A 13,908-nucleotide genomic window follows, 5' to 3' on the forward strand; every position below is an offset into this window, starting at 1 on the left:
GAATTAATCTTTTTGATTTTTATGATATAAAGAAGGGAGTCTTTAACTATGTTTTACTCATGATTAATATTATGAATTTCTTTAGTATCGGTGTAGTTTTATGTTTTTAGCCGTAATTCCTTTGTTTTTTTTTTGGAAATGAAGTATATATAAATATAATGGAAAGATGTCCAAGTATAAAGGCTAAAAAACGCCCAAACAGTACAGAGGGAAGCTAAAAACCAACTTCATATATAAGAGAAGAATGGTAGAAAAAACCAACATTTCATCCATTGATACAGCAAAAACAGCAGTAGAAAGAAAACAAATAACACAACCACAAACCAAGGGAGCAGCGACGGAAACAGAGCAGCCCAAAAGCTCCACCATAGGAGGAAGACAACAGCTCCTCAGCAGGCCAGAAACAGCAAAAGGAGGCTCAAAATTCCGCAAGAGAGCCACAAGGGAAGACAACAAGATTAGCTCAAACCTACGAAACAAGAAATGGCAGTAGCATCTACAAAAATCACAGCAGCAGCTACAAGAAACTCTCAAGATAGCCATGGACAGCGCACCAGAAGCAGAAAATCAAGCAAGAGCTGCAATCTCAACGGGTTTCAGAACACCACCATAAGTCATTTATTCTATTGCAGCCGGATTTAGCTAAAGAATCAGCCGAAGAATTTGCCTCACGAAAAATGTGGGAACGAAAAATGTGGGAAACACCCAAACAATTGACCAAGGGAAGCAAGTAATCTATTTAAAGGTGGAATAAGTGACGAAATCCGAAAAAAATTAAATTCCCCACTTTTCCTAATATGATGAAGGAGAACTTTAAACAATTTTTCTCATGCTAAAATTTATGCAAATTTCTGAGTGTTGGTGGAAAATTTCAATTTTTAGTCGAAATTCTTGAACGGGTGACGGAATTAAAAAGAAAGTAATTATTCTGATTTTCATCATATAATGAAGGGGTGCTTTAACCAAATTTTCTCAAGCTAAAATTTGTCCAAATTTCTGAGTCTTGGTAGAAATTTCTATTTTTTAGTCAAAATTTTTGAATTTTAAAGGTATTAGCCCTTGGAATTGAGTGATAGAATTAAAAAAAGTAATAATTCAGAGGCCATGAAAAGTATAGGCAAATTAACAATACTGAAAGACAACTTACTCGATTGAAGAAGACATGATTCTTGAAGATTTAAGATCTGACACTTTAAGTGTTTAACAAAATGAGATGAAATATTTAGTAATTTTTTGTAAGTTGAGTGGGAGATGAAGGCCTTTATATAAGGGTATTAAACTAGAAAAATATTATAAATAATTAAAAAAAATAAAAATTGGATTAGTGAAATGGCTACATGAACCCATTTTCTTATACAAAACTTACGGAAAACTGACATTACTCTGGCATACATGATATGTGAATGATAAGATCGAGGTATTTTCTTGAATGAAATAAACACAAAAATATTAATTTCAAGGAAAACCGGATCAATTTCGGCATGAAAGACATGTTACAATAAGATACATTATGAAGTCATAACATAGGATCCACTAGCTTAAATGAAATGAAGACAAAAAATAACAATTTCAAGGAAAATCGGTGTAGTTACACCATGAAGGACATGTCACATATAAGATGCATCAACTTTTGCAGAAAGTGGATTAATTGGATCAAAAGTTGTTTATGCTCAGCTACTGTATCTGTGTTGGTGAACGGAAGCCTAGGCGAGGAATTTAATATGGAGAAAGGGTTGCGACAAGGGGATCCTTTAGCTCCTTTTTTGTTCTTGATTGTCGCGGAAGGACTTAACAGATTATTTTTCCAAGCAGTGAGTAATGGCAGCTATGTGGGTTTCAAGTTTGGAAATAATAATGCTTTGGAAATTTCAATGTTACAGTTTGCTGACGACATTGTGTTTCTGGGAGAGGCATCTATGAGTAATATTGCGACAGTAAAATGTGTGCTGAGGTGCTTCGAATTGGCATCAGGTCTGAAAGTAAATTTCCACAAAAGTCGATTAGCAGGGATAGCTGTGGAGGGTAATAACTTAGCCAGGTTTGCTGCTGTGTTAAATTGTAAATTGATGACTATCCCTTTTGTATACTTGGGTATTCCAGTTGGTGGGAAACCGAGAGGAGCACAGCTATGGGAACCAGTAATTGCTAAAATCAGGAAAAAGTTGTCTAAATGGAAGCAAAAAACAGTGTCTTTTGGAGGTAGGATTTTCCTAATACAAAGCGTGCTAACTGCCTTACCCCTGTTTTTCCTTTCTTTTTTCAAGCTGCCGATAGGGGTTGGCAAAAGCTGTGTCCGCTTGATGCGCAATTTTTTATGGGGAGGCTCTGAAAATGAAAACAAAATTGCCTAGGTGAAATGGACGGACGTCTGTAAGCCCAAAGAGCTTGGGGGTTTGGGGATCAAGGATCTTTTTACTTTTAACAAAGCCTTGCTTGGGAAATGGAGATGGCGGTATTTGACGGAACCTGACAGTCTTTGGAGGAGGGTAATTGAAGCTCAACCTGATCACTATTCTTGTGGTTCTTCTTGGTGGAATGACATTCTGTCCTTGTGTCCGGAAGATGCTGATGGTTGGTTCTCTTCGGGGTTGAAAAAGCTGGTTGGGGAGGGAGATCAAACAAAGTTCTGGTCTGAGGATTGGCTTGGTTCAGGGTTATTATCCGCAAGGTTTCGCCGGCTGTATAATTTGTCAATAAATAAATACAGCAGCATAAAGGAGCTTGGTTTTTGGGAGGGTGGTGTCTGGAAGTGGAGGTTTGAGTGGCGTCGCTGTTTGAGAGGATGAGAATTATCTTGGCTGCAGGACCTGGAGTTAGTCATAAATTGTGGGAGGGTGATAGAGGGGAGGGGTGATAAGTGGGTGTGGGAGCCAGGGGATGGAGGGATTTATTCTGTTAACACAACTTACTCTGTTTTGCAGGTAAATCATCTGGAGACTCCGGCGTGTGACTTTAAACAAATCTGGTCAGCGCCCGCACCTTCTAACGTGAGGGCTTTTGTGTGGCGGTTGATGCTGAATCGGATTCAAACAAGGGACAACTTAAGACGTCGGCAAGTACTTTTCAACCCGGATGATTTGACTTGTCCGTTTTGCACTACGGTGGAGGAGTGTAGCGGTCATCTTTTCTTCACTTGCGTATTCTCTATGGGCGTGTGGCAAGCACTGCATCGCTGGTTGGGGATATCTGTGGCTTTACCGGCTTCAACTCTGGCCAATTTTGCCCAGTTTTCAATCACAGCAAGGAATAAAAATCAGCGTCTTGGGGAACTAGCTATCTGGATAGCTACTGTTTGGTCGCTTTGGATACAGCGGAATTCTATTATTTTCAGGAACAATGCCTTGGACCATAGCTACCTCCTTGATCTGATTCAATCTCGTTCCTGGCACTGGCTCAAAGCGAAATTCTGCGGGTTTACTTATTCTCTTTATGAGTGGAAATCTTGTCCTTTGGAGTGCCTCTCTTCTCTGTAGGACCGCTGTCAATTCATCTCCATCTCATGTTGGGGCCATCTCTAACGTGAGGTTGCTGTAAAAATGCTAGGTAATTGGGTGGAAAGGCCTACGAATGTTGTTGCTACATTGGATTCCAATTCTGTGCTTGTGAGGGTCTTGGTCGTGTGGACACTTGATGAGTTTGCTGGCTGTTAGTGTTTGGTATTTTTGGTTTAGTTGGCTTTGTAATATGAAACAGGGAGGGTTATAGGCATGCTTGTTGGTGGGTTAGATGGTTTCTTTTTTACTAGTCTGTATTTTATCTATCTTCTCCTTTTCTTCTCTTTTGTATTCGGGTTAAGCACCCCTTGTGCTAGTTGAATACAATTCTTTGGCTTACCTAAAAAAACATATAAGATGCATCATAAAGTCATAACATGGGCCCGCTTGCTTAAATGAAATGAAGACAGAAACAACAATTTCAAAGAAAATCAGCACAATTGCGGCATAAATGACATGTGATGAAGAAGTCTTCTTATCATAAAATTGATTTCCTTAATCTAACATAGTATTGTAAAATATCTAAAATAATACTAGGTTGGACAACCAAAACTTGCAGTAAACCACAAAATTAGGGCATTTATAGTATATGGCCGATTAGATACATGATAAAGTCCTATTATGAGGCTCATTTGTTTAAATTAAATTAAGAGAAAAATAATAATTTCAAGAAAAACCAGAACAGTTTCAAGGAAAAGCAGAACAATTCTGGCATGAAAGACATGTCACAAATAAGATACATCATAAAGTCCAAAAAAGGAGTCTGCTTGTTTAAATGAAAAGAAGAAAAAAAATCTCATATTTGTGGGGGAAAAAACAAAGTGAAAAGGCAATATATACTTACAAAATACATTTTCGTGCTTGGAAGATGCAATCTAGAAATGAGAGAAACTGAATTGAAGCCTGAGACGTTGGAGATTTAGTCCCCAAGGGGAGAAGGATTGTGAAGGTTAGGGTTGTTGTCGTCATGATGATAAAAGTTGGTATAACTTTTTTAGAAGAGAGACTATGTAGTTGCGCTTAAAGTCAGCTAAGATGAGAGGAGACAATCGAATGGTGGACGGAAAACACTATTTAAGTTTATGTGGGTTTAGGGTTAGTGGATAAGATGGGAAAAGAGAGATAGAAGTGTCGGTGCCAGAGTAATGAATAAAGGACATAGTGGTGGCCGACACGGAAGAAAGGGACGCTTAGAGTCAGCTAAGATGAGAGGAGACAATCGAATGGTGGGTGGAAAACACTATTTGAGTTTATGTGAGTTTAGGGTTAGTGGATAAGATGGGGAAAGAGAGATAGCGGTGTCAGGCCAGAGTAATGAATGAAGGACAAAGCGGTGGCCGACACAAAAGAAATGGTTGATCTCAGGAATAAAAGGAGAGCGGAAAGATCACATTGGATGCAAGAAAGAAATGAGTGATGAGAAATTGGGAATTAGGAAGCATAATTTCATGTAGTACTAAATTCTACGCAGGTCGGTGATCCAAAGGTAGGGGTGGAAATAGGCCAGGCGGCTCGTCAGGGGCCTATGGCTTGGCTCGTTAGAGGCTCGGCTCGACTCGGCTCGTTTATTAACAAGGTCAGGCTTAGGCTTTTTTAAAAGCTTGATTAATTAAAAAGGTCAGGCACAAACTATTAAAAAAGCCTATTTGGCCTAACAGGCCGACCTATTTATATATTATTTTTATTAATAATATAAATAAATATAATATAATATAATAATATATTATTTGATTTTTTTTAAACTTATGTATACTTTAGTATAAAAGAAAACCCTAAGTTTCTACCCTAACCTAGATTAGAAAGGTTCAAGACATATTCAGCATAGCACATCATCAGCCGCACAGGACGCAGGCTGCAGCCAGCCACCACTGCCGGTCTGCCGCTGCCAAGTCCACCTCTCCCCCAAACCGCAAGTCACCACTCACCACCACCGTTTTACAAGAATTGCAGGTGTCTATTTTTATTTAAAAAGAAAGTGCAATGATATATAAAAGGCTTATTAGCCCTCCAGCCTAATGACATTCTTTTGATATAATTGTCTGTTAAATAGGCTTTTAAGCAGGCTTGTAGGCCAGGTCAGGCCTTAGAAAATGTCAGGCCAAGCCGTAAAATTTGGCCTATTGATAGGCCACAGGCCAGGCTTGGGCCACGAAAAGAGAATGCAGGCCAGGCCTAGGCCACGCAAAGCTCGGCTCGGCCCGGCCTATTTCCACCCCTATCCAAAGGTAAACCTAAACCTGTCACGACTCGACATTAGATCAGACTAGGCACAATACATTTGTTCCCATTTTATACAACCGAGTTGGTTCAAGCACACGACCCAGTAAGCTAAAATTTTCATGCTACACGTCCAAATCATGATTCATGTCATTTGATTATATTAGAATATGTGACCATTGATGGACTTAGTTATGATTAATATATACGAAAGTCACTTTAATCCTATGTTGATATAATTGATAGACGGATTGGTTATAAATACATTTTATTTTTTGGAAAGCAAGGTTGAGCTAACTTTGGTTATTTTAAAGCATAATTAGTGTTTTTTACCCGCGCGTTGCACCGGAAATATGTTTATTGTATTTGATACATAAATTAATACTTTGATTATTAAAAATATATTAAACAACGAATGAAATAGAAAAGTCAGAATTGATGAGAAAAGTGGAGATAAAGACTTCTCTTCTAAGCCCGATTGAGACCAAGAGGAACTCATTTCACATTTTTCGTAAATATGAAGACGATAACACAAATCATAGATATAAGGAATTATCAACATATTAATCTTAAAAAAAATTAATGTGATAGTAGCACAAATCAGGATTGTGTAAGATATATCATAAAGTATAACATTATTGTGTCTATTCCAACTAAGTAGGGATGACAATGGGTAGGTACTATAGTACCATCTCCATACCCGCGTTTTTAAAAATTACATGTACTCGTCTGCATACTCACGTGGGTAGCAACTCGAGGCTCCCAACCTTTAAACAATTCAATGTCATTACAGGAAGCTATCCATCTTTGCCAAAATCTAAATCTATGGATTATAATGGGTCTCAAAATCATAGGGTACCCGAAAAAATATCCACTATCGGTATGGTAAAAAACCGCTAAATGGGTATGAGGTTGAGTATAAATAATTACCCACAAAAAATAGTGGGTATGGGTGCGGGTATGAGCACTATAGTACCCAACCGGCGCATATCCGCACACATATGTTATTATTATTATTATTATTATTATTATTATTATTTGGGAATATATTAAAAAATTAACTTAAGCTATAGCTTTCAAACTCACTCTTTTTAAAAAAAAGTTAAGGGTATATTAATTAATACTCTAAAAATAAATAATAAATAAATTAAGATAAAATCAAAAAATAAACCACCTAAATCCTAATCAAATCTAAAATTTAAAAATGTATTTTTTTTACTCTAAAAATAAATCAAAAATAAATTAAGATAAAATCAAGAAATATACAATATAAATCCTAATCAAATCTAAAATTTTAAAATGTATTTTTTTTATGAGAATTAATCTGAGAATGACACGTGTTATTTTTTTTCCAATTAGTGAATATTCTGCACCCTAGAAGATTTTCTTTTCATCAATCCTTTTGCTTTTGATTAAGAAGAGAAAAGCAAGAATCCTTGAAGCATATGACATCTTACAATTAGTTGAAGAACAAAATCAATTCATGAAGAAGATTGAAACGGAAACCTAAAATGAAGTCTTGAAGAATAAAATACCCTCCTTCACCAATTTGAAAGGAATGTGGTGAAAGAATTGTATTTAGTGTATTTGTGAATCTTGGGGTGGAACCCTTGTGAAACAAAAAATCAAAGGCACATTTCAGTCAAGAGAAACAAAAAATGGTGTATTGCCCCATATGTGCGCACCCCAACAAATTATCTATATATGTAAGAAAAAACAAAATAATTCTCCCACCCAAAATAATTGTGGTTACTTCACCAATAAACTTATACTAACAATCAATTTAAATTGAACTTAAGGAAATATATAGAGCAAAGTAAGATAAGTCACCCAATTGACATACTAAAACATGAGTATATGCAAAACTAATGAGTTTGAGGAAAACATGAACCAACCTTAAGAATGGGCTAAACATACTCATGAAGATTAAATGTGAGCTCTTCATATGCTTTCATCAATTTGACTGACATGTGAATCATTAAAAAAATAATAGTAAGTTGTGCATCATTCACATATAGTGCAAATAGTATGCTTATACACACAGCTCAAACATGAAGAATAAAAACGGGCAAAATTTGAGAAATGAATATAAATTCAGGCTATCCTAAGTTTCTTAAATTTCTATAAATTATACCAAAATCTGGTTTAGAATGGTTTCACACGCATGAATTTCTACAAACTATACTAAAATCTGGTTTAAAAAAATACAAAAGCGGAAGAAGAACAATAGAAAAAACATTACATCAGAATCAAAACATTACGTCTTCAACAATGATTCGTCAAAGGGTCTATGCAAAAATTTGTAAACTTTTGGATCAAAACACACAAAATATGCGAAATTTAAGAATCCAGGATTGAATTACGAACAAAGGATAAACTGAAATTGCACAAACCATCAATCACAACATGATAAACTCTTCTTCACGTAACATCATCTTACGGCATACCTCTGTCCTGATCGCGATACGTGGCAGAGGTAGAAATAGCAGCTATCAAATCTCTACGTGTCCATGGTAGCTTTGTGGACCCTCAGCACCAAATCAACTCCGTTTTCTTAGAATTAACATTAAATAAATAATAAGATAAATTAAGATAAAATAAAAAAATAAACAACCTAAATCCTAATCAAATCTAAACTTTAAAAAGGTACTAAATAAAGATAGAGAAAAACTAACAAAATCTAGCAAATCACAATAAAAAACTCATAAAATCCTGAATTAAATAAAAATATGAAAATTCAATAAAAATACCATAAAATTCATTTATAATCTAAAAGTAACTCAAAAATAAAATAAAATATTTCATGAAATTAAAATTAAAAATAAACAATAAATAAGGATAGATAAAAACTATCAAAATCTAGCAAATCACAATAAAAACTCATAAAATCCTGCATTAATTAGAAATCCGAAAATTCAATAAAAATTAATTATTATACTCTATAAATAAATGTAAAATAAAATAAAATATTTCCTGGAAGTAAAATTAAATAAATAATAATATAAAATTAAGAAATAAACAACCTAAATCCTAATCAAATCTAAAATTTAAAAAGGTACTAAATAAAGATAGATAAAAACTACCAAGACTAGCAAATCACAATAAAAACTCATAAAATCCTGAATTAATTAAAAATCCAAAAATTTAAGAAAAATTAATTAATATACTCTAAAAGTAAATCTAAAATAAAATAAAGTATTTCCTGGATTTAAAATAAAATAAATAATAAGACAAATTAAAATAAAATTAAGAAATAAACAACCTAAATCCCAATCAAATCTAATATTAAAAAATGTATTAAATAAAGATACATAAAAACTAACAAAATCTAGCAAATCACAATAAAAACTCATAAAATCCCGAATTAATAAAAAATTAAAAAATTCAATAAAAATTAATCAATATATTCTAAAAATAAATTTAAAATAAATTAAAAGACCAAAACCTATCTTTTAAAATAATATCAATCAATTATTTTAGAATATATAAAATTAAAACATATATCAGTTGAAAATTATATCTTCTAAAATAATATCAATTAATTAGGTTAGAATCAATCAATATATATTAGAAAAGAAGAACTTCCATAGTGACGTGTCAGCACCAGATTAATTCTTAGTGACGTGTCAGCACTAGATTAATTCTCATAAAAATTATTTCACGTGTCAATTTGTTAGAGGATATAATTTTCAATTGATATATGTTTTAATTTTATATATTCTAACCTAATTAATTGATATTATTTTAGAAGATATAAGTTTCAATTGATATATGTTTTAATTTTAAATATTCTAAAATAATTGATTGATATTATTTTAAAAGATAAGATTTTGTCTTTTAATTTATTTTTAGAATATATTGATTAATTTTTATTGAATTTTCGAATTTTTATTAATTCGGGATTTTATGAGTTTTTATTGTGATTTGCTAGATTTTGTTAGTTTTTATCTATCTTTATTTAATACAGTTTTTAATATTCAATTTTATTGGGATTTAGGTTGTTTATTTCTTAATTTTATTTTAATTTATCTTATTATTTATTTTATTTTGAATCCAGGAAATACTTTATTTTATTTTAGATTTACATTTAGAGTATATTAATTAAATTTTCTTAAATTTTCGGATTTTTATTTAATTCAGAATTTTATGAGTTTTTATTGTGATTTGCTAGACTTGGTAGTTTTTATCTATCTTTATTTAGTACCTTTATAAATTTTAGATCTGATTAGGATTTAGGTTGTTTATTTCTTAATTTCATCTTATTATTTATTTAATTTTACTTCCAGGAAATATTTTATTTTATTTTACATTTATTTATAGAGTATAATAATTAATTTTTATTGAATTTTCGGATTTTTAATTAATGCAGAATTTTATGAGTTTTTATTGTGATTTGCTAGATTTTGATAGTTTTTATCTATCCTTATTTATTATTTATTTAATTTTAATTTCATGAAATATTTAATTTTATTTTTGAGTATAAATGAATTTTTATGGTATTTTTATTGAATTTTCATATTTTTATTTAATTCAGGATTTTATGAGTTTTTTATTGTGATTTGCTAGATTTTTGTAGTTTTTATCTATCTTTATTTAGTACCTTTTCAAAGTTTAGATTTGATTAGGATTTAGGTTGTTTATTTCTTGATTTTATCTTAATTTATCTTATTATTTATTTAATGCTAATTCTAAGAAAAGGGAGTTGATTTGGTGCTGAGGGTCTACAAAGCTACCATGGACACGCAGAGATTTGATAGCTGTTATTTCTACCTCTGCCACATGTCGCGATCAGGACAGAGGTATGCCGTAAGATGATGTTACGTGAAGAAGAGTTTATCATGTTGTGCTTGATGGTTTGTGTCATTTCAGTTTATCCTTTGTTCGTAATTCAATCCTGGATTCTTAAATTTCACATATTTTGTGTGTTTTGATCCAAAAGTTTACAAATTTTTGCATAGACCCTTTAACGAATCATTGTTGAAGACGTAATGTTTTGATTATGATGTAATGTTTTTTCTATTGTTCTTCTTCCGCTTTTGTATTTTTTTAAACCAGATTTTAGTATAGTTTGTAGAAAGCCATGCGTGTGAAGTCATTCTAAACCAGATTTTGGTATAATTTATAGAAATTAACGAAACTTAGGATAGCCTGAATTTATATTCATTTCTCAAATTTTGCCCGTTTTTATTCATCATGTTTGAACTGTGTGTATAAGCATACTATTTGCATTGTATGTGAATGGTGCACAACTTACTATTTTTTTTTAATGATGCACAGGTCAGTCAAATTGATGAAAGCATATGAAGAGCTCACATTTAATCTTCATGAGTATGCTTAGCCCATTCTTAAGGTTGGTTCATGTTTTCCTCAAACTCATTAGTTTTGCATATACTCATGTTTTAGTATGCCAATTGGGTGACTTATCTTACTTTACTCTATATATTTCCTTAAGTTCAATTTAAATTGATTGTTAGTATAAGTTTATTGGTGAAGTAACCACAATTATTTTGGTTGGGAGAATTATTTTGTTTTTTTCTCACATATATAGATAATTTGTTGGGGTGCGCACATATGGGGCAATACACCATTTTTTGTTTATCTTTACTGAAATGTGTCTTTAATTTTTTGTTTCACAAGGGTTCCACCCCAAGATTCACAAATACACTAAATACAATTCTTTCACCACAGTCCTTTCAAATTGGTGAAGGAGGGTATTTTGTTCTTCAAGACTTCATTTTGGATTTTTGGGTTTCTATTTCAATCTTCTTCATGAATTGATTTTGTTCTTCAACTAATTGTAAGATGTCATATGCTTCAAGGATTCCAGCTTTTCTCTTCTTAATCAAAAGCAAAATGATTGAGGAAAAGAAAATCTTCTATGGTGCAGAATATTCACTAATTGGAAAAAACAAATAACACGTGTCATTCTCAGATTAATTCTCATAAAAAAAATACATTTTAAAATTTTAGATTTGATTAGGATTTATGTTGTTTATTTCTTGATTTTATCTTAATTTATTTTTGATTTATTTTTAGAGTAAAAAAATATACATTTTTAAATTTTAGATTTGATTAGGATTTAGGTAGTTTATTTCTTGATTTTATCTTAATTTATTTATTATTTATTTTTAGAGTATTAATTAATATATCCCAAACTTTTTTTTTAAAAGAGTGAGTTTGAAAGCTATAGCTTAAGTTAATTTGTTAATATATTCCCAAATAATAATAATAATAATAATAATAATAATAATAACATATGTGTGCGAATATGAGCCGGTTGGGTACTATAGTGCCCATACCTGCACTCATACCCACTATTTTTTGCGGGTAATTATCTATACTCAACCTCATATTCATTTAGCGGTTTTTTACCATACCCATAGTGGATATTTTTTGCGAGTACCCTATGATTTTGAGACCCATTGTCATCCATAGATTTAGATTTTGGCAAAGATGGATAGCTTCATGTAATGACATTGAATTGTCTAATGGTGGAGAGCTTCGAGTTGCTACCCACGTGAGTATGGACACGGGTACATGTAATTTTTAAAAACGCGGGTATGGAGATGGTACTATAGTACCTACCCATTGTCATCCCTACTTAGTTGGAATAAACACAATAATGTTATACTTTATGATATATCTTACACAATCCTGATTTGTGCTACTATCACATTAAATTTTTTAAAGATTAATATGTTGATAATTCCTTATATCTATGATTTGTGTTATCGTCTTCATATTTTCGAAGAATATGAAACGAGTTCCTCTTGATCTCAATTGGGCTTAGAAGAGAAGTCTTTATGTCCACTTTACTCATCAATTCTGACTTTTCTATTTCATTCGTTGTTTAATATATTTTTAATAATCAAAGTATTAATTAATGTATCAAATACAATAGACATATTTCCCGTGCAACGCGCGGGTAAAAAACACTAGTATATAAAATTAAAACATAGATCAATTGAAAATTATATCCTCTAACAAATTGACACGTGGAATAATTTTTATGAGAATTAATCTGGTGCTGACACGTCACTAAGAATTAATCTGGTGCTGACACGTCACTATAAAAGTTCTTCTTTCTAATATACTAGTGTTTTTTACCCGCGCGTTGTACGGGGAATACATCTATTATATTTGATAGGTCAATTAATACCTTGATCATTTAAAATATAATAAACAACTGATGAAATAGAAGAGTATGAAATGATGAGCAAAGTGGACAAAAAGTCTTAAATTAAAACCCTTGTTGCATAGATTGAACTTCGTACAATTGAATAACTAATAAAAAAATTGGTTAACCAAATCTCAAATTATGCAAAACATATTAGGGGATGTGGTTTAATGATGGCTAATAAACAATAGCTGATTTAATCTACAATGAAAAAAAGAGAAAAGATTCTTTATGTACGTGATTATGCGAGTTCATTTTTTACACAATAAAATAAACTAAGTTTGACCCATATCAACATGAAGTCGTTTCACATTCTTCATGAGCCTAAAGACAATAACACAAATTATAGATATGAAGAATCACCAATAAAGCATTCAAAACACATTTTAATCTTAGAAAAAAAAGAATGTACCGTGAATTTTTTTATTGTATTTGATACATTAATTAATACTTAATGAAGATACTTTCTTGTTAAAATATATTTCTTCCCGTAGGAGAATTTAACTCCTATAATAATTTGTACAAAAAAATTAAAGTGGACTACATTATTATGTAGTAAAAAATTAACATCAAACTATATTATATTATGTTTTTCTTGTAACAAAAAAAAATTCCGATGAAATCTTATTAACATTTATTTTTATGTAGAAGTATTTTCATGTAAAATATTCTTCCTATATATAAAAGCTTTTAGACTCTTTCTAATACATTTAGATCCAGCTTCTCCTTACTCTCAGGATGTCTGAAAGTCTTTTCTCAAGTCTATCTGGTGGGTAATATCGATGAAGATGATGACACCCACCATACCTTGCTTGCTTCAAGGTCGGTCTCTTGTATCCTCATTCTGCCGAAGACTTTAAGAGTAAACCTTGCCATTCCAACTTTCATCGATCGAGTTTCAGTTGCTTTTTCTGTTGATCCAGGTGAGAAAGCTTACTAAGGCAACCTCTGCTTTTGTCTATCTCCCAATATAAGAAGCATGTTGCTTTGCTCTTATAGTAGTACTAATGGGCGTACTTT

General features: G+C 31.9%; 1 long non-coding RNA gene across 1 annotated transcript; it reads right to left on the reverse strand.

Moving 5' to 3' along the window:
• Window positions 1–1,543: 1,543 nt before the first annotated feature.
• Window positions 1,544–5,057, reverse strand: LOC130748939 (uncharacterized). The gene is made up of 2 exons (XR_009022802.1): window positions 4,339–5,057; window positions 1,544–3,834 (listed from the first exon to the last, which is right to left on the reverse strand). It is a non-coding gene; the product is annotated as an uncharacterized LOC130748939 (long non-coding RNA).
• Between the last annotated feature and the right edge of the window lie 8,851 nt (window positions 5,058–13,908).

The sequence above is a fragment of the Lotus japonicus genome, chromosome 3, assembly GCF_012489685.1.
Source record: "Lotus japonicus ecotype B-129 chromosome 3, LjGifu_v1.2".
NCBI lineage: Eukaryota > Viridiplantae > Streptophyta > Magnoliopsida > Fabales > Fabaceae > Lotus > Lotus japonicus.